This window comes from Scyliorhinus torazame, chromosome 7, assembly GCF_047496885.1.
Source record: "Scyliorhinus torazame isolate Kashiwa2021f chromosome 7, sScyTor2.1, whole genome shotgun sequence".
Taxonomy (NCBI): Eukaryota; Metazoa; Chordata; class Chondrichthyes; order Carcharhiniformes; family Scyliorhinidae; genus Scyliorhinus; species Scyliorhinus torazame.
This window is the reverse complement of record NC_092713.1, coordinates 117,267,585-117,289,103: the sequence shown is the minus strand read 5'-3', so window position 1 is coordinate 117,289,103 and position 21,519 is coordinate 117,267,585. Positions and strand designations below refer to the sequence as shown.

General features: G+C 50.9%; 1 protein-coding gene across 4 annotated transcripts in view; it reads right to left on the bottom strand.

Annotated features, from left to right (window-relative positions):
* Positions 1-21,519, bottom strand: part of acot11a (acyl-CoA thioesterase 11a) — a 180,501-nt gene that overhangs the window by 127,329 nt on the left and 31,653 nt on the right. For 2 of the 4 annotated variants that reach the window (XM_072511355.1, XM_072511358.1), the window contains exon 1: positions 8,320-8,472. The exons of 1 other annotated variant lie outside the window; for it this stretch is intronic. The gene's annotated coding sequence lies outside the window, so the exon portion shown is untranslated. Of the gene's footprint in view, positions 1-4,182; positions 4,212-8,319; positions 8,473-21,519 lie in introns of those variants that run through there. One more of the 4 variants, XM_072511356.1, reaches the window with a different exon arrangement.

Sequence of the window (21,519 nt, the reverse complement as noted above, 5' to 3'; positions counted from 1 at the left end):
ACCCAATTGCAATGCAAAATATCCGCACACTAGCCTTTGGTTCCTTATATAGAAGACACACCCACGCCCCAAACTTTGGCCCGGTCCCAAGCCTCTCCAATACTGCCATCAGATAACCCTGTTCTACCCAGTCAAATGCCTTCTCCGCATCCAGAGCCATCTCCACTTCCGCCTCCCTTCCCTCTGCTGGACCACATTGAGCAACCTCCTCACGTTTGAAAACAATTGCCTTCCCTTAACGAACCTCGTCTGATCCTCCCTAATCACCTTCGGGAGACACCCCTCCAGCCTTAACGCGAACACCTTTGCCAAAATTTTGACATCTACATTCAGTAATGAAATGGGTCTACGTGACCTCCATTCCACCGGGTCCTTATCTTTCTTTAGCAGTAATGAGATGGAGGCCTGCTCCCATTATTCGTGGCAAGGTACCCCTGCCATCACATCCTCAAACATGCCCACCATCAATGGAGCCAGCCTCGTCTTTACATTTTTTATAGGATTTGGCTGGGAACCCGTCAGGCTCCGTCACTTTCCCTGCCTACATCCTCCCAATTGCCCCCTTCACTTCTTGCACCCTCACCGGCTCCTCTAAGCCCACCCTATCCTCCTCCCCCAATCTCAGGTACTCCAACCCATCCAAGAAATCGCTCATCTCCTGATCCTCCTCTGGAGGCTCCGACCTATATGGGTCTCTATTAAAGTCTACAAAAACTTCATTAATCTCCCCTCCCCCCTTCTTATCCACCATCATCATATTTCTGGGTCCTGCCTCTCAGGCCTAACCCACTCCATCTGTTTGTTACCGTCGAAAAAAAACCTCCATCCCTCCAAACACACCTCAATTATTTCCCCATATCAACCCCTCACCCAGTATACATCCTTCCCTCCCTCTCCCTTTCACGCCTCCCAGGCCCATCAAAACCTGCTCAACCAGACTTTAACAGCCATGGCCCCTCCCTCCACTACACTCCTGTCCACAAGCCAGACTCTTCTTGCTAGTGTGGGGGCCCCTACCCTGACCCCCCTCCTCCCAATCCCCTCTTTCCATAACCCAATCACAGGGGACAAAAAGAAGGGGACCCCCACCAGCAACACCCCTCCTGAACAATCCCCACCGAAGTTAGTGCATATATCTCCCAGATCGAAAATAACTATAACAAACTCTGAACACAGCCAGACTACCATTCCACATTCAACCAACCCCAAGACCCCTACTTTCCCACAACCTAGTACACAAATGTAAAACCCTATAAATGAAAAAAAAAAAAAACACTAAGCCCAGAACCCTTCCCCTCAATCCAGATCACATTTCCAATTGTATCTCTCATTTCAGTCCCAATACTTTGGCCTTCCCGAGCGCCTCTGCCGCCTCCACCGTTCCGAAATAGAGATCCTTCGATTTGTACATCACCCTTAACTTTGCGCGATTGACCATTCCAAACCACCCACCTTTGCTGTAGAGTGCCTCCTTCACCCGAAAGCCGCCCGCCTTGTCGCCAGATCCATTGTCAAATCTTGGCAGATTTGTATATCAGCATCCTCCCATTTCACCTCTTGCCTTTGCTTTGCCCAGTTTAGGACCTTTTCCTTTGCATGATATTTGTGGAAGTGAAGTATAACTGCCCTTGGCGGCTCACTCGCTTTCGGCCTTAGCGACCGATGTGCCCTGTCCAGCTCGTAACGGGAGTCTTTTTCTCCCTCCCCCATCAACTCCGCCAAACATCTTTGTGAAGTATTCGGTCAGCCTCGGGCCATCTGGCAGACTAATGATCCGTAGATTTTGCTTCCTTGACCTGTTCTTCAGGTTCTCCACCTTAGCTTTAAGTCCTTTATTCGCCTCCGCCACTCCTTGCCTGTCAAAGTAATCTGGTCGCTGGTCTGCGACATAGCCTCCTCCTCCATCTCTTTCAACCTCTCTCCTTGCTCACTTATTTCGGACGCATTTTTCGATACAGCTGCCTTTACCGGAGCCACCGCCTTCTCCACCCACGTTCTCATCACAGCCATCATTTTTCTTTGCATAACCTCCAGATGTCTGGTGAACAGCCTTTCAAATTCACCAGACATCACTTCAATCAAAGAATCCCACATGAGGGGAACGGAGCCATCTTGTGCTCCTTCCCCCACCATCTTTGTTTCTGCCTGAAGCGTCAACTCACTTGGCAACAAATTATTGGTCGCCCCCTTCTTACCGCCGTTCTTCATTTGGGCCTTGGACATCGCACCCCTATGTACAGTCTTCCAAAATCGATTAATACAAAAGATGCCCCCGGGAACGGGAAACAAATGTCGAAAAAACTAAACCTTTGGGTTTCATCCTCATCCTGTGATCTTCACCGACATGCACTTTTCTGCTCCCATCGCTACAAACACATGTCCAAATCTAAAGCTATTGTTGAACAAATCTCAGAAAACTGCATGAAACAACACATTTCCATTTGATTCTGTCTAAAATTCACTTCTAAATATTCAGATCTTAAGATAATCCACCTCGGAAAATCTAAGTTACTAACTCATATCAATACTGTGAGAAAGGTCACCCAAGTAGTCACTCGTGGCCTACAAACATAGACAATTGTTGGCTACAGAATCACAGAGAAGGCATTGCAGCCTAGCTCAATCCTATCTTTATCCGGCATCCGCAAAAACACTTCCCAACAAGAGTTCATAGATATTGCTTATGAGAAAATTGCAAACTGCTGCCTTGCCTGAGATCCCAAAGTCGCCACAAACTGCAGGTAAAAATTGGTCTCTAGCTCAAGTGAAGTATTAGCTGGTGTATTTATCCACAGCTATCAGTACACTAACGCAACAATTATGCAGTTTATAAACATGGTCTTCTTAAAAATAAGTTTGGGGTCTACTAATAATTTATTAGCATGTATTTATTTGATTTCTGTAACTTTACAACTCACATGATTGGAGTCAAATGAAAGACTCATTTGGTCAATCTTCATCGTCCGCTACATTGTCTGCCGAAGGCTTTTTCTTACAAACTCAAATCTAAGCCTCAATCCGAAGCTAATACTTAAAAAAGGAGAAATGTTGTGCTTGCAAATATATAATGAACCATTTCAGTAATTGGAATGTGGAATATAAAAATGTCATAGATTTCAGCTGTACGACTACACAGATCACTTCACTTGGAGAAAATTGACAGTATTATCCAGTTAGGGAACATACTTAACAGGGCCAAAGGAGCAGACTTGCCCTGTGAGTGGATGCTTTGCATTGGGTGAAAGCAACAGCCTTACCTTGTAAAGAAATGTACTGAGCTAGCTCAAAGCAACAGCCTCGTCTTGTGACAAGCTCAACACCATTCAAGATTGGTTGGCATACCGTCAACCATTTTAAACGTTCAGTCCCCCCATCACCAATGCACAATGGTAGCAGAGTGCACCATCTACAAAATGCACTGCAACAGCTTGCCAAGACTTCTTTGGCAGCACCTTCTAAATCCACTTGAAGGACAAAGACAACAGATGGACAGGAACATAACCAGCGCATGTTCTCCTCCAAGCCACATATCATCTTGCAGGGTCAAAATCTTGGAACTCCCTCCCCAACAGCACTGTGAATGTACCTACACCACACCGACTGTGATGGTTCAAGAAAGTAGTTCACCACCACCTGCTAAAGAGCAATTAGGGATGGGTAATAAATGTGGGCTACAGTCCATGAACAAATAAAAACCTACTCTCCTTCGCTGCACGCACTTCATTGTTAATTGGTTGTCTGATTTTGTGTGAATCATTGGCGAGGCAATGTTAGTGTGAAGTTTCAGTCACACTACTTTCAAAAGGACATTTTAAAGGGTTCAGAGAAAGCAACAGGGATGATTTGGGGATTTGATAATAGCAAACAGACACTTTAAAATCTTTAAATAGGGAGGGGAAAAAAGATTGAATAGGGGACAGATTCCTTGTCTTCAAAATGCTGAGAAGCAATGTGAAGGTGGACAGAAATAGAATATTAGGTGTTAGCTTAAATTTATTCTAACAGTTTCTATCGTTAAATCAGATGATTGTGCATTCAACCCATACTTCAGGGCATAAACATATAATCCAGGCTGACATTTATGTGCAATACTGAGAGAACACTGCACTGTTGAAATGCCATCTTTCAAATGAATCATTAACTGAGGCCCTGTCTGCCTATACAGGGTCCGATTACACTTACCTGAAGAGCAGTAGAGTTCAATCAGTGTCCTGTAAAACAGTAATCCTTCAACTCAATGCCATTAGAACACACACATCAAAAACAACTTACATTTATACAGAATTTTTCCCAAAACAAAACATCCCAAAGGAGTATTATAAAATGGGACACCAAGGCACAGAGATTGTCTGGTCACCTATTTCATTTGGTATGAATGTGTCTTGTATGCCAATTGGCTAGTATTTTTCCCTATGTTAACTTTTGAGACTGCACTTCAAAAGCACTGGTTTGCTTGGCATGTCCAGAGGATGTGATTGGTGTTATTTAAGTGCAACTCAAAAAGACTAACAAAGCTAAAGGGCACGATCCAATGGCCACGCTGCGCCCGAAAAGCAGCTCGTCGCGTGGCTGATGCAAGCCGGGAGACCCCGCTCCCGGGATCTACCCAGCTCGCCCCACCACACGAGATCCAACACGATCTTGCAATACGTAACGATGTAAATTTCACCCACAATGGGCGGGATCACTTTTGTCAAATCTGCATATTACAGCAAGGCAGTTAGCCTCACTCTAATGTGCAGATTCCCGAGGTACCTGAGGCTTTGGGACTCAATTCCTATGGTGAAAGTTGTTCAGCATTGGTCCCCACAAATGGTGATGAGACAGAATGGCACCTGTGAGTGTCTCCCAGGGGGATCAGAGGACTCCAGTTGCATGCCTTTGTTGCCCTGACACTGCTGGTACCACCAGGGTGGCACTGCCAGGTTGGTGGTGTCCTGATCTCTTGCTGCAATGGGAAGTTCTAGTGTATGGATCTCCCCACTGTACAAAATGGGGCTGTGTGTAGCCCTTGGCTGCACATTCCCGTTTAGGCCCCTTATTCAATGTGAGTTGTGTTGAATAACCATGTGTTTCTTGGCACTGTGAGCTCCAGGAAACACGTGGCTCAATGTGCTTGTGAGGGGAATTTGTTCCCTTTTGGGAGAATTGCGACCAAAGATAAAGTTGTCCTCAGTTTGGAGGGGGGGGGAGGAGGAGGCTCGGTCACACAGAGGGAGAGGGGGCTGGGTCTCACTCATACACGGGGAGAGGTGCTGGGTCTCACTCGGGGACAGGGGGCTGGGTCACACTCAGGGAGAGTGGGCTGGGTCTCACTCGGGGAGAGGGGGCTGGGTCTCACTCGGGGAGAGGGGGCTGAGTCTCACTTGGGGAGAGGGGGCTGGGTCTCACTCGGGGAGAGGGGGCTGGGTCTCACTCGGGGAGAGGGGGCTGGGTCTCACCCGGGGAGAGGGGGCTGGGTCTCACTCGGGGAGAGGGGGCTGGGGAGAGGGGGCTGGGTCTCACTCGGGGAGAGGGGGCTGGGTCTCACTCGGGGTGACGGGGCTGGGTCTCACTCGGGGTGACGGGGCTGGGTCTCACTCGGGGAGAGGGGGCTGGGTCTCACTCGGGGAGAGGGGGCTGGGTCTCACTCGGGGAGAGGGGGCTGGGGAGAAGGGGCTGGGTCTCACTCGGGGAGAGGGGGCTGGGTCTCACTCGGGGAGAGGGGGCTGGGTCTCACTCGGGGAGAGGGGGCTGGGGAGAGGGGGCTGGGTCTCACTCGGGGAGAGGGGGCTGGGTCTCACTCGGGGTGACGGGGCTGGGTCTCACTCGGGGAGAGGGGGCTGGGTCTCACTCGGGGAGAGGGGGCTGGGTCTCACTCGGGGAGAGGGGGCTGGGTCTCACTCGGGGAGAGGGGGCTGGGTCTCACTCGGGGAGAGGGGGCTGGGTCTCACTCGGGGAGAGGGGGCTGGGTCTCACTCGGGGAGAGGGGGCTGGGTCTCACTCGGGGAGAGGGGGCTGGGTCTCACTCGGGGAGAGGGGGCTGGGTCTCACTCGGGGAGAGGGGGCTGGGTCTCACTCGGGGAGAGGGGGCTGGGTCTCACTCGGGGAGAGGGGGCTGGGTCTCACTCGGGGAGAGGGGGCTGGGTCTCACTCGGGGAGAGGGGGCTGGGTCTCACTCGGGGAGAGGGGGCTGGGTCTCACTCGGGGAGAGGGGGCTGGGTCTCACCCGGGGACAGGGGGCTGGGTCTCACTCGGGGGCAGGGGGCTGGGTCTCACCCGGGGACAGGGGGCTGGGTCTCACCCGGGGACAGGGGGCTGGGTCTCACCCGGGGAGAGGGGGCTGGGTCTCACCCGGGGAGAAGGGGCTGGGTCTCACCCGGGGAGAAGGGGCTGGGTCTCACTCGGGGAGAGGGGGCTGGGTCTCACTCGGGGAGAGGGGGCTGTGTCTCACTCGGGGTGACGGGGCTGGGTCTCACTCTGGAAGAGGGGGCTGGGTCTCACTCGGGGAGAGTGGGCTGGGTCTCACTCGGGGACAGGGGGCTGGGTCTCACTCGGGGAGAGGGGGCTGGGTCTCACTCGGGGAGAGGGGGCTGGGTCTCACTCGGGGAGAGGGGGCTGGGTCTCACACGGGGAGAAGGGGCTGGGTCTCACCCGGGGAGAAGGGGCTGGGTCTCACTCGGGGAGAGGGGGCTGTGTCTCACTCGGGGTGACGGGGCTGGGTCTCACTCTGGAAGAGGGGGCTGGGTCTCACTCGGGGAGAGTGGGCTGGTTCTCACTCGGGGTGACGGGGCTGGGTCTCACTCTGGAAGAGGGGGCTGGGTCTCACTCGGGGAGAGTGGGCTGGGTCTCACTCGGGGAGAGGGGGCTGGGTCTCACTCGGGGAGAGGGGGCTGGGGAGAAGGGGCTGGGTCTCACTCGGGGAGAGGGGGCTGGGTCTCACTCAGGGAGAGGGGGCTGGGTCTCACTCGGGGAGAGTGGGCTGGGTCTCACTCGGGGAGAAGGGGCTGGGTCTCACTCGGGGAGAGGGGGCTGGGTCTCACTCGGGGAGAGGGGGCTGGGTCTCACTCGGGGAGAGGGGGCTGGGTCTCACTCGGGGAGAGGGGGCTGGGTCTCACTCGGGGACAGGGGGCTGGGTCTCACTCGGGGACAGGGGGCTGGGTCTCACTCGGGGAGAGGGGGCTGGGTCTCACTCGGGGAGAAGGGGCTGGGTCTCACTCGGGGAGAGGGGGCTGGGTCTCACTCGGGAGAGGGGGCTGGGTCTCACTCGGGGAGAGGGGGCTGGGTCTCACTCGGGGAGAGGGGGCTGGGTCTCACTCGGGGAGAGGGGGCTGGGTCTCACTCGGGGAGAGGGGGCTGGGTCTCACTCGGGAAGAGGGGGCTGGTTCTCACTCGGGGTGACGGGGCTGGGTCTCACTCGGGGAGAGGGGGCTGGGTCTCACTCGGGGAGAGGGGGCTGGGTCTCACTCGGGGAGAGGGGGCTGGGTCTCACTCGGGGTGACGGGGCTGGGTCTCACTCGGGGAGAGGGGGCTGGGTCTCACTCGGGAAGAGGGGGCTGGTTCTCACTCGGGGTGACGGGGCTGGGTCTCACTCGGGGAGAGGGGGCTGGGTCTCACTCGGGGTGACGGGGCTGGGTCTCACTCGGGGAGAGGGGGCTGGGTCTCACTCGGGGTGACGGGGCTGGGTCTCACTCGGGGTGACGGGGGCTGGGTCTCACTCGGGGAGAGGCGGCTGGGTCTCACCCGGGGAGAGGGGGCTGGGGAGAGGGGGCTGGGTCTCACTCAGGGAGAGGGGGCTGGGTCTCACTCGGGGTGACGGGGCTGGGTCTCACTCGGGGACAGGGGGCTGGGTCTCACTCGGGGTGACGGGGCTGGGTCTCACTCGGGGTGACGGGGCTGGGTCTCACTCGGGGTGACGGGGCTGGGTCTCACCCGGGGAGAAGGGGCTGGGTCTCACTCGGGGAGAAGGGGCTGGGTCTCACTCGGGGAGAGGGGGCTGGGTCTCACTCGGGGAGAAGGGGCTGGGTCTCACCCGGGGAGAGTGGGCTGGGTCTCACTCGGGGAGAAGGGGCTGGGTCTCACTCGGGGAGAGTGGGCTGGGTCTCACTCGGGGAGAGTGGGCTGGGTCTCACTCGGGGACCCAGTGCCAGTCTGATCTCGGCCCCGGGTGTGGGTACAAGCAGGAAGTGACTTTGACATGATTTGTTCGCTAACGGGCCAGGAAGTTAGGATTTGCCCTCGAACTCGGAGTGCTGAGTTGATCGGGGTCGGGTGGTGATCGGGGTCGGGTGGTGTCGAGGCTGGGCAGAAGCTCCGTGCGGCCGTCAGTTTGTTACTCACCAGCCCACCGTGCGGCCGGGCGAGCGCTGGCTTCGGGGGAGCAGTGCCTCTGGCTGAGAGCAGCAACAGCGGCGCTCAGTGGTTCTGTGTCTGTTAGTCAGCGCGGCCTTTGCACGCAATCTGCGCTTGTTAGTTTACTAATTTTTCCCCTCTGGAAGTGCTTGGGCCAGGTTTCCATGGAGACTGGCAGCCCTCGAGTCCATCCCATCCCTGCTCATGAGTTATCAAAATCTAGATTTTCTCTTGCATTCCTTATGAACAACTTGATTGCATAATGTGCCTAGGTCGCGCTGTATTCTCTACATTACTGCCTCTGTTTTGGGTCCAAAATAACATCCATGCCACAATTCAACATGACCCAGGTTGCACTATACACTTACGGATAGGTCAGCTGGACAGGCAATGGCAGCCTGCAGAGTAGGCAGATAATGGAGTGTCTATCTAATGTTGATTTTAAAAACACATTCCACAGGATGCGGGCATCACTGCTAGGCCAGCAGGTATTGTCCATCCCTAATTACTCTTGATAATAATAATCTTTAGTAGTGTCACAAGTAGGCTTACATTGACACTTCATTAAGTTACTGGGAAAATCGAGAAGATGGTGGTGAGCCGCCTTCTTGAACCGCTGCAGTCATGGTGTAGGGACACACAGAGTGATGTTAGGAAGAGAGTTCCAGGATTTTGTCCCGACAGCAGTAAAGGAACGGCCAATATAGTTCCAAGTCAGGATGGTCGGTGGCTTGGAGGGAAATTTGTTGGTGGCATTCACGTGTATGCTTTCCTTGTCCTTCAAGGTAGATGTGTTCAGCAGCAAGACGGATCCTTCAACCAACTCTCCAACAACATCAGTGTTATAGGGATCATCAACCACTCTGAAGTTAGGTGACGATTGATTTTACTGGCTCCTTCTGAACTGGTGGAAATGTTTGGCGGATTGCACTGTCATTTAAAGTGTGCAAAATCTACAGGCACTGAGGGGTCACGTGGTGAAAGGCTTAGTTCTTACATCAAGGGTTCTGCTCAGATCACTTGTGCCAAGTCATGACACCCCTTGCAGTTTGCCAGCAGCATGACAGAGAGAATCACAGAGGTGGACCACCCAAAGCTTGCTTTCATGGCCACATCTTCCTCAGCAACTATCTTTGGTTCTAACTTATTCCATGTGAATTCCAACTGAAACTCTGTTCTTCGTGTAGGCAGTTCACCCACGAATGGTTAATACATTTCAGATCGTAACCTCAGGACCCATTTTTTCTCTATTTCTAGTTTTACTTTAGTTTTTATCCTTTTTATGTTTTTATGAACAAGGACAGAGGTTCTGCTAAGGGAGTATGAACAGCTAGAAGCTAAATTAAAAAGCAGAACCAAAAAGATAAAAAATTCTGGATTATTACCTGAGCCACAAGCTAATTGGCACAGGGTCAATAAGATTAAGGATGTAAATGCGTGGCTCAAAGATTGGTGTGGGAGAAATAGGTTTGAATTCATGGGACATTGGCACTAGTACTGGGGAAGAGGGGACCTGTACCGATGGGACAGTCGTCATCTAAATCATGCTGCCTGGCGAATCGCATAATTAGGGCTGTAGAAGGGCTTTAAACTAAATGTTGGGGGGGGGGGGTTCCAATTGTATGGAGAATTAGAAAATCAAAGTTAAAGAAGAAAGTAGATGTGCAGGTTAATGATGAGGACATAAAAACTTTTTAAAAACTAGTTTAAAGTACGCAATTCATTTTTATTCCCAATTAAGAGGCAATTTAGCGTGGCCAATCCACCTATCTGCACATCTTTGGATTATGGGGGTGAGACCCAAGCAGACACAGGGAGAATGTGCAGACTCCACACAGACTATGACCCAAGCCAGGAATCAAACTCGGGTCCCTGGTGCTGTGAAGCAACAGTGCTCATAACTAATTTCTAACAGTCTTGGGCCATGGGCTCTTTTACATCCATGAGAGAGCAAATGGGGCCTCAGTTTAACCTTTCTACCGAAAGGTGCTGGCACCAAAAGTATAACTCTCCCTCAGTATTGTATTAGAGTGTCAGCCTTGATTTTTGTACTCAGGTCCTGGGGTGGGACTTTAACCACAAGCCTTGATGGTCCCTTAGAAGCAAAGGCAGGTGCAATTATCATGGAAAATGAGGAAAACAGCAGAGATAGTGAACAAATGTGTTGCATCGATTTTCACAGTAAAAGAAACAAGTTACAGGCCAAAGATAGAAGGTATCCTAGGTCCTAAAAAGAGTGAGGAAATTAAGGTAATTAATATTATCAGGGTAGGTCTTGTGGCACAGTGGGTTGCACCCCTGCCTCAGAGTCAGAAGCTCCAGATTCTGGAATTAGAATAATGAGGGGATCTCATTGAAACATGCAAGAGTTTGTAGGGGTCTGGTAGGGTAGACACCGAGAGGTTATTTCCACTGGTTTGGAAATCTAAAACATGGGGGTAAAGTGTCGGGATAAGGGGGACGCGCATTTTGCACTGAGATGAGGAGAAATTACTTCATCAGGATTGTGAATCTTTGAAATTCTCTATCCTAGAGGGTTGAATTCTCCACATTTGATTATATTTAAGGCTAAAATAGACAGCTTTTTGAGCTCTCAGAAAATTAAGGAACATGGGAAATGTTCAGGAAAGTAGAGTTGAAGCCCAAGATCAGCCATGATCATATTGAATGGTGGAGCAGATTTGACAGACTATATGGTCTAACCTTGCTCCAATCGCTTGTGTTTTTGTGTTCTAACTCAGAGGCAATAACAGTACCAACTGAACCACAGCTTCTAAAGTTTACAATAACCCTCCTCTCCAGATCGGCAATTTTTATATTTAAAGTACCAAAAGGTAGGGTTTAATTAACTGTAAAAGGATAAGTGAAACAGTCACTGGTTCCTGAATTGACTAGACTTTAAAACAGTTAATGGCTTTGGTCTGTTATCTGTGGGTTTATTTAAACAGGATTTATGTTAAAAAAGCACAACAGACACAGCATTTTGTGGACACCTATCCAGATTATGGATGATCATTCACCCTTTGCAATTACCGAACAGAGATTTCTTTCAGAGCTGGTAGTTTAAGAGGCACAGGCTATTTTATTCACTTTGTTGATATTTATATTATTTCCATGTAATTTATGCAATCACACCTCCCAACTTATTTTTAAAATCGTCCCTAAATTAAACAATATGGCAAGCTCTTTTGCATGATATCACACATTCTTCAAACAGAGGAATTCTGTTTCAAAAGGAAATTCGAAAATACTATAAAATTCAGGAAATCCTTTGTGACTTTTCAATTGCAAGCTGTATGATTGAGTCACGACTTCATTGCAAAAACATACTTGTGATTAAAAGTTGTAAGCTGGATCAATGACCCCACGGACTGTTACTAATAATCAAGTGCCATCAATATATTCCCTCCTTCAATCTTATCCATTTTCCCAATTCTGCCCAATGATGTCACAACATGATAGTACTCCATCAGGCCACAGGTGTACATAACAATATTCAAAAAACAATGGCACCAAGGTTTCAGGCCCGATTATTTAGTTGTATGGTAGTGTAGCATTTGAATATTGCTGGAAAAAAAAAGAGTAATTTTTTGTTAAAGCCTTTCATCTTGCACTGATCAGGACAATTCGTAAGAATATTCTGTGATAAGACTATAAGACATAGGAACAGAATTAGGCCACTCGGACCATCGAGTCTGTTCCGCCATTCAATCATGGCTGATATTTTTCTCATCCTCATTCTCCTGCCTTCTCCCCATAACCCCTGAACCCCTTATTAATCAAGAACCTATCTATCTCGGTCTTGAAGACACTCAATGATTTGGCCTCCACAGCCTTCTGCGGCAAAGAGTTCTACAGATTCCCCACCCTCTGGCTGAAGAAATTCCTCCTCATCTCTGTTTTGAAGGATCGTCCCTTTAGTCTGAGATGGTGTGCTCTGGTTCTAATTTTTCCTACAAGTAGAAACATCCTCTCCACGTCCACTCTATCCAGGCCTTGCAGTATCCTGCAAGTTTCAATAAGACACCCCCCCGATCCTTCTAAAGTCCCAATGAGTACAGACCCAGAGTCCACAACCGTTCCTCATACGACAAGCTCTTCATTCCAGGGATCATTCTTGTGAACCTCCTCTGGACACTTTCCAAGGCCAGCACATCCTTCCTTAGATATGGGGCCCAAAGGGTACCACTGCTGCCTCACGACGCTGAAGGCCCAGGTTTGATCCCCGCTCTGTGTCACTGTCCGTGTGGAGTTTACACATTCTCCCCGTGTTTGCGTGGGTTTCTCCCCCACAACCCAAAGATGTGCAGGGTAGGTGGATTAACCACGCTAAATTGCCCATTAATTGGAAAAATTAATTGGGTACTCTAAATTTATCTTAACAAAAAGATATGGGGCCCAAAACTGTTCACAAAACGCCAAATGGGGTCTGACCAGAGCCTTGTACAGCCTCGAAATACATCCCTGGTCTTGTATTCTAGCCTTCGACACGAATGCAAGCATTGCATTTTCCTTCCTAACTGCCAACTGAACCTGCACGTTAACCATAAGAGAATCTTGAACAAGGACTTCCAAGTCCTTTTGTGCTTCTGATTTCCTAAGCATTTCCCATTTAGAAAATCGTCTTTGCCTCCATTCCTCCTTCCAAAGTGCATAACCTCATACTTTTCCACATTGAATTCCATCTGCCACTTCTTTGTCCACTCTCTCAGCCTGTCCAAGTCTTTCTGCAACCCCCCTGCTTCCTGTCCCTCTACAGATCTTTGTATCATCTGCAAATGTAGCAATAGTGCCTTCAGTTCCTTCTTCCAGATCATTAATATATATTGTGAAAAGTTGTAGTCCCAGCACAGACCCCTGAGGCACACCACTAGTCACCGGCTACCATCCTGAAAAAGATCCCTTTAACCCCACTCTCTGCCTTCTGCAAGTCAGCCAATCCTCTATCCGTGCCAGGATCTTAACCTTAACACCATGGGCTCTTAACTTACTTAACAGTTTCCTATGCAGCACCTTGTCAAAGGCCTTCTGGAAATCTAAATAAATCACATCCACTGGTTCTCCTTTGTCTAGCTTCTTTGTTACCTCCTCAAAGAACTCTACAGATTTGTCAGACATGACCTCCCCTTGACAAAGCCATGCTGAGTCAGTCCTATTTTATCATACACTTCCAGTACTTCGCGATCCCATCTTTAATAAGGGACTCTAAAATCTTACCAATGACCAAAGTCAAGCTAACCGGCCTATAATTTCCTGTCTTCTGCCTCCCTCCCTTCTTAAACAGCGGTGTTACATTAGCCACTTTCCAGTCCTCTGGGACCCTCCCCATCTCCAGTGATTCCTGAAAGATTACCACAGTATCCTCAGCTATCCCTTTTAGAACCCTGGGGTGTAGTCCATCCGGTTCAGGTGATTTAACCACCTTCATACCATTTAGTTTCCCCAGAACCTTCTCCTTAATAATGGCCACTACACTCACCTCTGCTCCTTGATTCTCCTGGAGCTCTGGCATCTCACTGGTGTCTTCCACCGTGAAGACTGATACAAAGTAACTATCCAGTTTTCTACCATTTCTTTGCTACCCATTATTACTTCTCCAGCCACATTTTCCAGTGGTCCAATGTCTATTTTAACCTTTCTCTTGCCTTTTATATATTGAAAAAAAACTCTTCCTAGCTTTGTTTATATTACTAGCTAGCTTGCACTCATATTTCATCTTCTCCCCCCTTATTGCTTTTTTAGTTACCCACTGCTCGCTTTTAAAGGCTTCCCACTAATCCTCACCACTTTGTATGCTTTTTCTTTCATGCTGTTCTTGACTTCCCTCGTCAGCCATGGATGCCTTGTCCTCCCCTTAGCATGTTTCCTCCACCTTGGGATGAATTTCTGTTGTGCCTCCCGAATAACCCCCCAAACTCCTGCCAGTGCTGTTCCACCAACTTCCCTGCTCGGCTCCTTTTCCAATCAACTCTGGCCAGCTCCTCCTTCATGTCTTTGTAGTTATCCTTATTTAATTGTAAAACCGTTACATCTGATTCCAGCTTCTCCCTCTCAAATTGCAGGGTAAATTCTATCATAATTGTGGTCACTGCTCCCGAAGGGTTTCTTCACCTTCAGTTCCCTAATCAAGTCTGCCTCATTACACATCACCAAATCCAGAATTGCCTGTTCGCTAGTAGGTTCTGTCACAAGCTGCTCAAAAAAAAATCTCTGAGACATTCCACAAATTCCTTTTCTTGGGATCCACTACCAACCTGATTTTCCCAGTCCACTTGCATATTGAAGTCCCCCATGATTATTGTAATATTGCTTTTTTTATATGCCTTTTCTATCTCCTGATTTATTTTCTGCCCCACATCCTGACTATTGCTCGGGGGCCTATGCATTACTCCAATCAGGGTATTTTTTCCTTTGGGATTCCTCAATTCTACCCTCCGAGATTCTATGCCTTCTGATCCTATATCTGTCCTTGCTACCGATTTAACTTCATTCCTTTTTTAAAAATAAATTCATTTTTCCAATTAACGGGCAATTTAGCGTGGCCAATCCATCTACACTGTACCTCTTTGGGTTGTGGGGGCGAAACCCATGCAAACAGGGGAAAACATGCAAACTCCACACGGACAGTGACCCAGGGCCGGGATTGAACCTGGGACCTCGGTGCCGTGAGGCAGCAGTGTTAACCACTGCGCCACCGTGCTGCCCTATCTTCTTCATTCCTTACTAACAATGCAACCCCACCCCCTTTGCCCATCTGCCTGTCCTTTCGATAGGACACATATCCTTGTATATTTAGATCCCAGCCCTGATCCCCTTGCAGCCACGTCTCTGTGATGCCCACCACATCGTACCGGCCATTTTCAATGTGAGCAACAAGCTCATTTACCTTGCTCCATATACTGCGGGCATCAAGGGAGCACAATGGTTAGCACAGTTGCTTCACGGGTCCCAGGTTCGATTCTCGGCTTGGGTCCCTGTCTGTGCGGACCCGGTCTGCATGTTCTCCCAGTGTCTGCGTGGGTTTCCTCCGGGTGCTCCGGTTTCCTCCCACAGTTCAAAGATGTGCAGATTAGATGGATTGGCTATGCAAAATTGCCCTTCGTGTTCAAAAAGGTTCGGTGGGGTTGCTGGGTTAAGGGAATAGGTTGGAAGTGTGGGCTAAAGTGGGGTGCTCTTTCCAAGAGCCAGTGCAGACTCGATGGGCCGAAGCACCTCCTACTGCACTGTAAATTCTATGAAAGGTACAACGCCATCAGTTCTGCATTGACCACCTTTCTTCTCACACTGGTCACCTTTTATGCTCTGCCTGAGGGTGATGGTCTTCTCTTATTTTTGTTCTCTATTTCCCCATCAGCTATGACACCTTCTAAGCTAACACTCTGGTTCCCACCCCCCTGCCATACTAGTTTAAATCCTCCCAAATGACTCTAGCAAACCTCCCAGCCAGGATGGGCAGCACCGTGGCACAATGGTTAGCACTGCTGCCTTACAGTGCTGAGGACCCGGGTTCGATCCCGGCCCTGGGTCACTGTCCGTGTGGAGTTTGCACACTTTCCCAGTGTCTGCGTGGGTCTCACCCCCACAACCCAAAGATGTGAAGGGTAGGTGGATTGGCCACGTGAAATTGCCCCTTAATTGGAAAAAAAGAATTGGGTATTCTAAATTATTATTTTTAAATGCTGACCTTTGGGTGGCACAATGGCACAGTGGTTAGCATTGCTACCTCACAGCGCTGAGGACCCGGGTTTGATCCCGGCCCTGAGTCACAAAAGAACAAGAAAAATTACAGCACAGGAACAGGCCATTCGGCCCTCCCAGCCTGCGCCGATCCAGATCCTTTATCTAAACCTGTTGCCTATTTTCCAAGGATCTACTTCCCTCTGTTCCCCAACCGTTCATATATCTGTCTAGATGCATCTTAAATAATGTTATCGTGCCCACCTCTACCACCTCCGCTGGCAAAGCGTTCCAGGTACCCACCACCCTCTATGTAAAAAACTTTCCACACACATCTCCCTTAAACTTTCCTCTCACCTTGAAATTGTGACCCCTTGTAATTGACACCCCCACTCTTGGAAAAAGCATGTTGCTATCCACCCTGTCCATACCGCTCATAATTTTGTAGACCTCAATCAGGTCCCCCCTCAACCTCCGTCTTTCCAACAAAAACAATCCTAATCTACTCAACCTTTCTTCAAAGCTAGCACCCTCCATACCAGGCAACATCCTGGTGAACCTCCTCTGCACCCTCTCTAAGGCATCCACATCCTTCTGGTAATGTGGCGACCAGAACTGTACTCAGTATTCCAAATGTGGCCGAACCAAAGTTCTATACAACTGTGACATGACCTGCCGACTCTTGTACTCAATACCCAGTCCGATGAAGGCAAGCATGCTGTATGCCTTCTTGACCACTCTTTTAAAAAAATATATATATTTATTAAAATTTTTAACACAATTTTTCTCCCTTACAAAAAATAACCCCCCCACCCACCCGTAACAAAAAAAAAAAGAAACGAGAAATCACGCAGAGCAAGATATATACATGGCAAAATAGTATATTTACATAGCTTTGTACACTGGCTCTCTCCCGTATGTGCTAGTTTCCCCGACTCTTCATGTTATCTCTTGCTTATCCACCCCAGGCAGCCCCCCCCACCGGGTTGCTGCTGCTGCTTCATCTAACGCTCCGCGAGATAGTCTAGGAACGGTTGCCACCGCCTGTAGAACCCCTGCACAGACCCTCTCAAGGCGAACTTAATCCTCTCCAACTTTATGAACCCAGCCATATCGTTTATCCAGGCCTCCACGCTGGGGGGCTTCGCCTCCTTCTACAGTAGCAAGATCCTTCGTCGGGCTACTAGGGACGCAAAGGCCAGGATACCGGCCTCTTTCGCCTCCTGCACTCCCGGTTCGTCCACTACACCGAATATTGCTAGCCCCCAGCTTGGCTTGACCCGGACTTTCACCACCTGAGATATTGCTCCCGCCACTCCTCTCCAGAACCCCTCCAGTGCCGGGCATGACCAAAACATATGGACATGGTTCGCCGGGCTCCCTGAGCACCTTCCACATCTGTCCTCTACCCCAAAGAACCTGCTCAACCTTGCCCCCGTCAAGTGAGCTCTGTGAACCACCTTAAATTGTATCAGGCTGAGCCTGGCACACGAGGAGGAGGAATTAACCCTACCCAGGGCATCAGCCCACAGACCTTCCTCGATCTACTCCCCCAGTTTCTCCTCCCATTTACCCTTCAACTCTTCTACCAGCGCTTCCCCCTCTTCTTTCATCTCCTGGTGTACTGCCGACACCTTGCCCTCCCCGACCCATGTGCCCGAGATCACCCTGTCTTGAATTTCTTGTGCCGGGAGCAACGGGAATTCCCTCACCTGTCGCCTCACAAAAGCCCTCACCTGCATATATCTAAAGGCATTTCCCGGGGGTAACTCAAACGTCTCCTCCAGTGCCCCTAGGCTCGCAAACGTTCTGTCAATGAACAGGTCCCCCATTCTTCCAATCCCCGCCCGATGTCAGCTCTGGAACCCCCCGTCCATTTTCCAGGGGCAAACCGATGGTTACCCCTGATCGGGGACCACACCGATGCTCCCATTGCACCCCTGTGCCGTCTCCACTGGCCCCAGATCCTTAGCGTTGCCGCCACCACCGGGCTCGTGGTATACTTTGTTGGCGAGAGCGGCAGCGGTGCAGTCACCAACGCCCCCAGACTCGTTCCTTTGCAGGACGCCATCTCCATCCTCTTCCATGCCGCCTCCTCTCCCTCCATAACCCACTTGCGGATCATCGCCACATTTGCTGCCCAGTTGTAGCTCCCCAGGTTTGGCAGCGCCAACCCTCCTCGGTCCCTACTGCGTTCCAGGAACCCTCTCCTTACCCTTGGGGTCTTATTCGCCCACACAAACCCCATAATACTCCTGCCTACTCTCTTAAAAAAGGCCTTAGTGATCACGATGGGAAGGCACTGAAACACAAACAAAAACCTCGGAAGGACCACCATTTTGACCGATTGCACTCTACACGCCAGCGAGAGCGGTAACATGTCCCATCTTTTAAAATCCTCCTCCATTTGCTCCACCAACCTCATCAGATTCAGTTTATGTAGGGTCCCCCAACTCCTGGCTATCTGGATCCCCAGATACCGAAAGCTCCCCTCCGCCAACTCAGCGGTAGGTCCCCTATCCCTCTTTCTTGGTCCCCCGCCTGTAATACAAAGAGCTCACTCTTCCCTACATTGAGCTTATAGCCCGAAAACTCCCCAAACTCCCTTCGGGTCTGCATGACCTCCACCATCCCCTCCATTGGATCCGCCACGTACAGCAACAGGTCATCCGCATATAGCGACACCTGATGCTCTTCTCCCCCTCGGACCACCCCCCTCCATTTATTAGACTCCCTCAATGATATGGCCAATGGTTCAATCGCCAATGCGAACAACAGGGGGCACCCCTGCCTCGTCCCTCGGTACAGCCGAAAGTACTCCGACCTCCGCCGGTTCGTCACTACACTCGCCATCGGGGCTCTGTAAAGGAGCTTAACCCAATTGATAAACCCTCCCCCGAACCCAAACCTACGCAGCACCTCCCAGAGGTACTCCCACTCTACTCGGTCAAAGGCCTTCTCCGCGTCCATAGCTGCCACTATCTCCGCTTCTCCCTCCACCGATGTCATTATTATCACGTTTAAGAGCCGCCGCACATTGGTGTTTAGTTGCCTATCCTTTACAAATCCTGTCTGGTCCTCGTGAATCACCCCCGGGACACAGTCCTTGATCCTCGTGGCCAGCACTTTTGCCAGCAACTTTGCATCCACATTAAGGAGCGAGATCGGCCTGTACGATCCACATTGCAGTGGGTCCTTGTCCCGCTTTAGGATCAAAGAAATTGTCGCTTCCGATATTGTCGGAGGTAGGGTCCCCTCCTCTCTTGCCTCGATAAAGGTCCTCACTAATAGCGGGGCCAACAGGTCTACGTACTTCCTGTAGAACTCCACTGGGAACCCGTCCGGTCCCGGGGCCTTCCCCGCCTGCATGCTCCCTAAACCCTTGCTCAGCTCCTCCAACCCAATTGGTGCCCCCAGACCAGCCACTTCTTGCTCCTCCACCCTCAGGAATCTCAGCTGGTCTAGGAATCGTCTCATACCCTCTTCCCCCGTTGGGGGCTGGGATCTGTACAGCTCTTCATAGAAGGCCTTAAATACCTCGTTTATTTTTGTCACACTCCGAACCGTGGCTCCCCTTCCATCTTTGACTCCCTCTATTTCCCTCACTGCCATCCTTTTACAGAGCTGGTGTGCCAGCATCCGACTAGCCTTTTCCTCATACTCATAGGTCGCCCCCTGCGCTTTCCTCCACTGTGTCTCCGCCTTCCCTGTGGTCAACAGATCAAACTCCGTCTGGAGCCGTCGTCTTTCACAACTAATCTTTCCTCCTGGGCCTCTGCGTATCTCCTGTCCACTCTCAAAATCTCTGCCACTAACCTCTCCCTTTCCATGCCCTCTGTCTTCTCCCTGTGAGCCCTAATGGAGATTAGCTCTCCTCTGACCACCGCCTTCAACTCCTCCCATACCACCCCCACCCGCACCTCCCCGTTGTCGTTGGCCTCCAAGTACCTTTCGATACACCCCCTCACATTCCCACACACCACCTCGTCCTCCAGCAGTCCCACATCCAGCCGCCACAGCGGGCATTGGTCCCTCTCCTCTCCCAGCTCCAGTTCCACCCAGTGCGGGGCATGGTCCGAAACGGCTATGGCCAAATACTCTGTCCCCTCCACCCTCGGGATGAGCGCCCTGCCCAGAACAAAAAAATCTATCCGGGAGTAGGCTTTGTGTACATGGGAAAAGAGAAAATTCCCTGGCCTGCGGCCTTGCAAACCGCCATGGGTCCACTCCCCCCATCTGATCCATAAACCCCCTAAGTACCTTGGCCGCCACCGGCCTCTTTCCAGTCCTTGATTTGGAGCGGTCCAGTGCTGGGTCCAACACTGTATTGAAGCCCCGCCCATTATCAGGCCTCCTTTCTCCAGGTCTGGAATGCGCCCCAACATGCGCTTCATGAATCCTGCATCATCCCAGTTCGGGGCGTACACGTTTACCAACACCACTCACGTCCCCTGTAGCCTACCGCTCACCATTACATATCGCCCTCCATTGTCCACTACAATAGTCTTGGCCTCAAATGACACCCGCTTTCCCACCAATATTGCCACCCCTCTATTCTTCGCATCCAGTCCTGAGTGGAATACCTGTCCTACCCATCCCTTTCTTAACCTGACCTGGTCCTCCACCTTCAGGTGAGTCTCTTGGAGCATGACCACGTCCGCCTTCAGTCCCTTTAAGTGCGCGAACACTCGAGCACTCTTCACCGGCCCATTCAGCCCCCTCACGTTCCACGTTATCAGCCGGATTGGAGGGGCTCTCACCCCCTCCGCCGACTAGCCATCTCCTTTTCTGGGCCAGTCCCGTGTCCACGCCTCCCTCACCCTCCAGTCCCGACCACCTCTTCTATGTCCCATTTCCTTTCGGCCAGTGCAGCAGCAACCCTTTTCCCCCCCCCCTTCCCTCCCCCCCGCTAGACCCCTGTCTAGCTTTTTTGCTCCCCCCATGTCACTCCCGTAAGACAGCTGACACCTGCTGACCCCGGCTACCCCCGCTATCCCATTGACCTCCCCGTGTGGGAGTTCCCCCTCCCACCTTTCTTCCTGCACGTGGGAAAAACCAAACCCCACGCTTTCCAAAGCCTGCTCTGCCCCCTCTGGCGCAGCTCCTGTCGCGGCCTTGTCTCTCTCCCCCAGCCCATGTAACATTTCCTGCACGTGATTGTGATTGACCCCCTATATACAACAACCATCACACATCAAACCTCAAATATCCCCCCCACCCTCACAAACCCTCAGTTAGAGTCCAACTTTTCGGCTTGTACAAAGGTCCACGCCTCTTCAGGCGTTTCGAAGTAATAGTGTTGGCCCTTGTATGTGACCCACAGTCGCGCCGGCTGCAGCATTCCGAATTTCACTTCTTTCCGGTGCAACACCACTTTGGCCCGGTTGAAACCCGCTCTCCGCTTTGCAACCTCCGTGCTCCAGTCCGGGTATATTCGGATATCTGCATTGTCCCACTTACTGCTCCGCTCCTTCTTGGCCCATTTCAGGACCCACTCTCTGTCCGTGAACC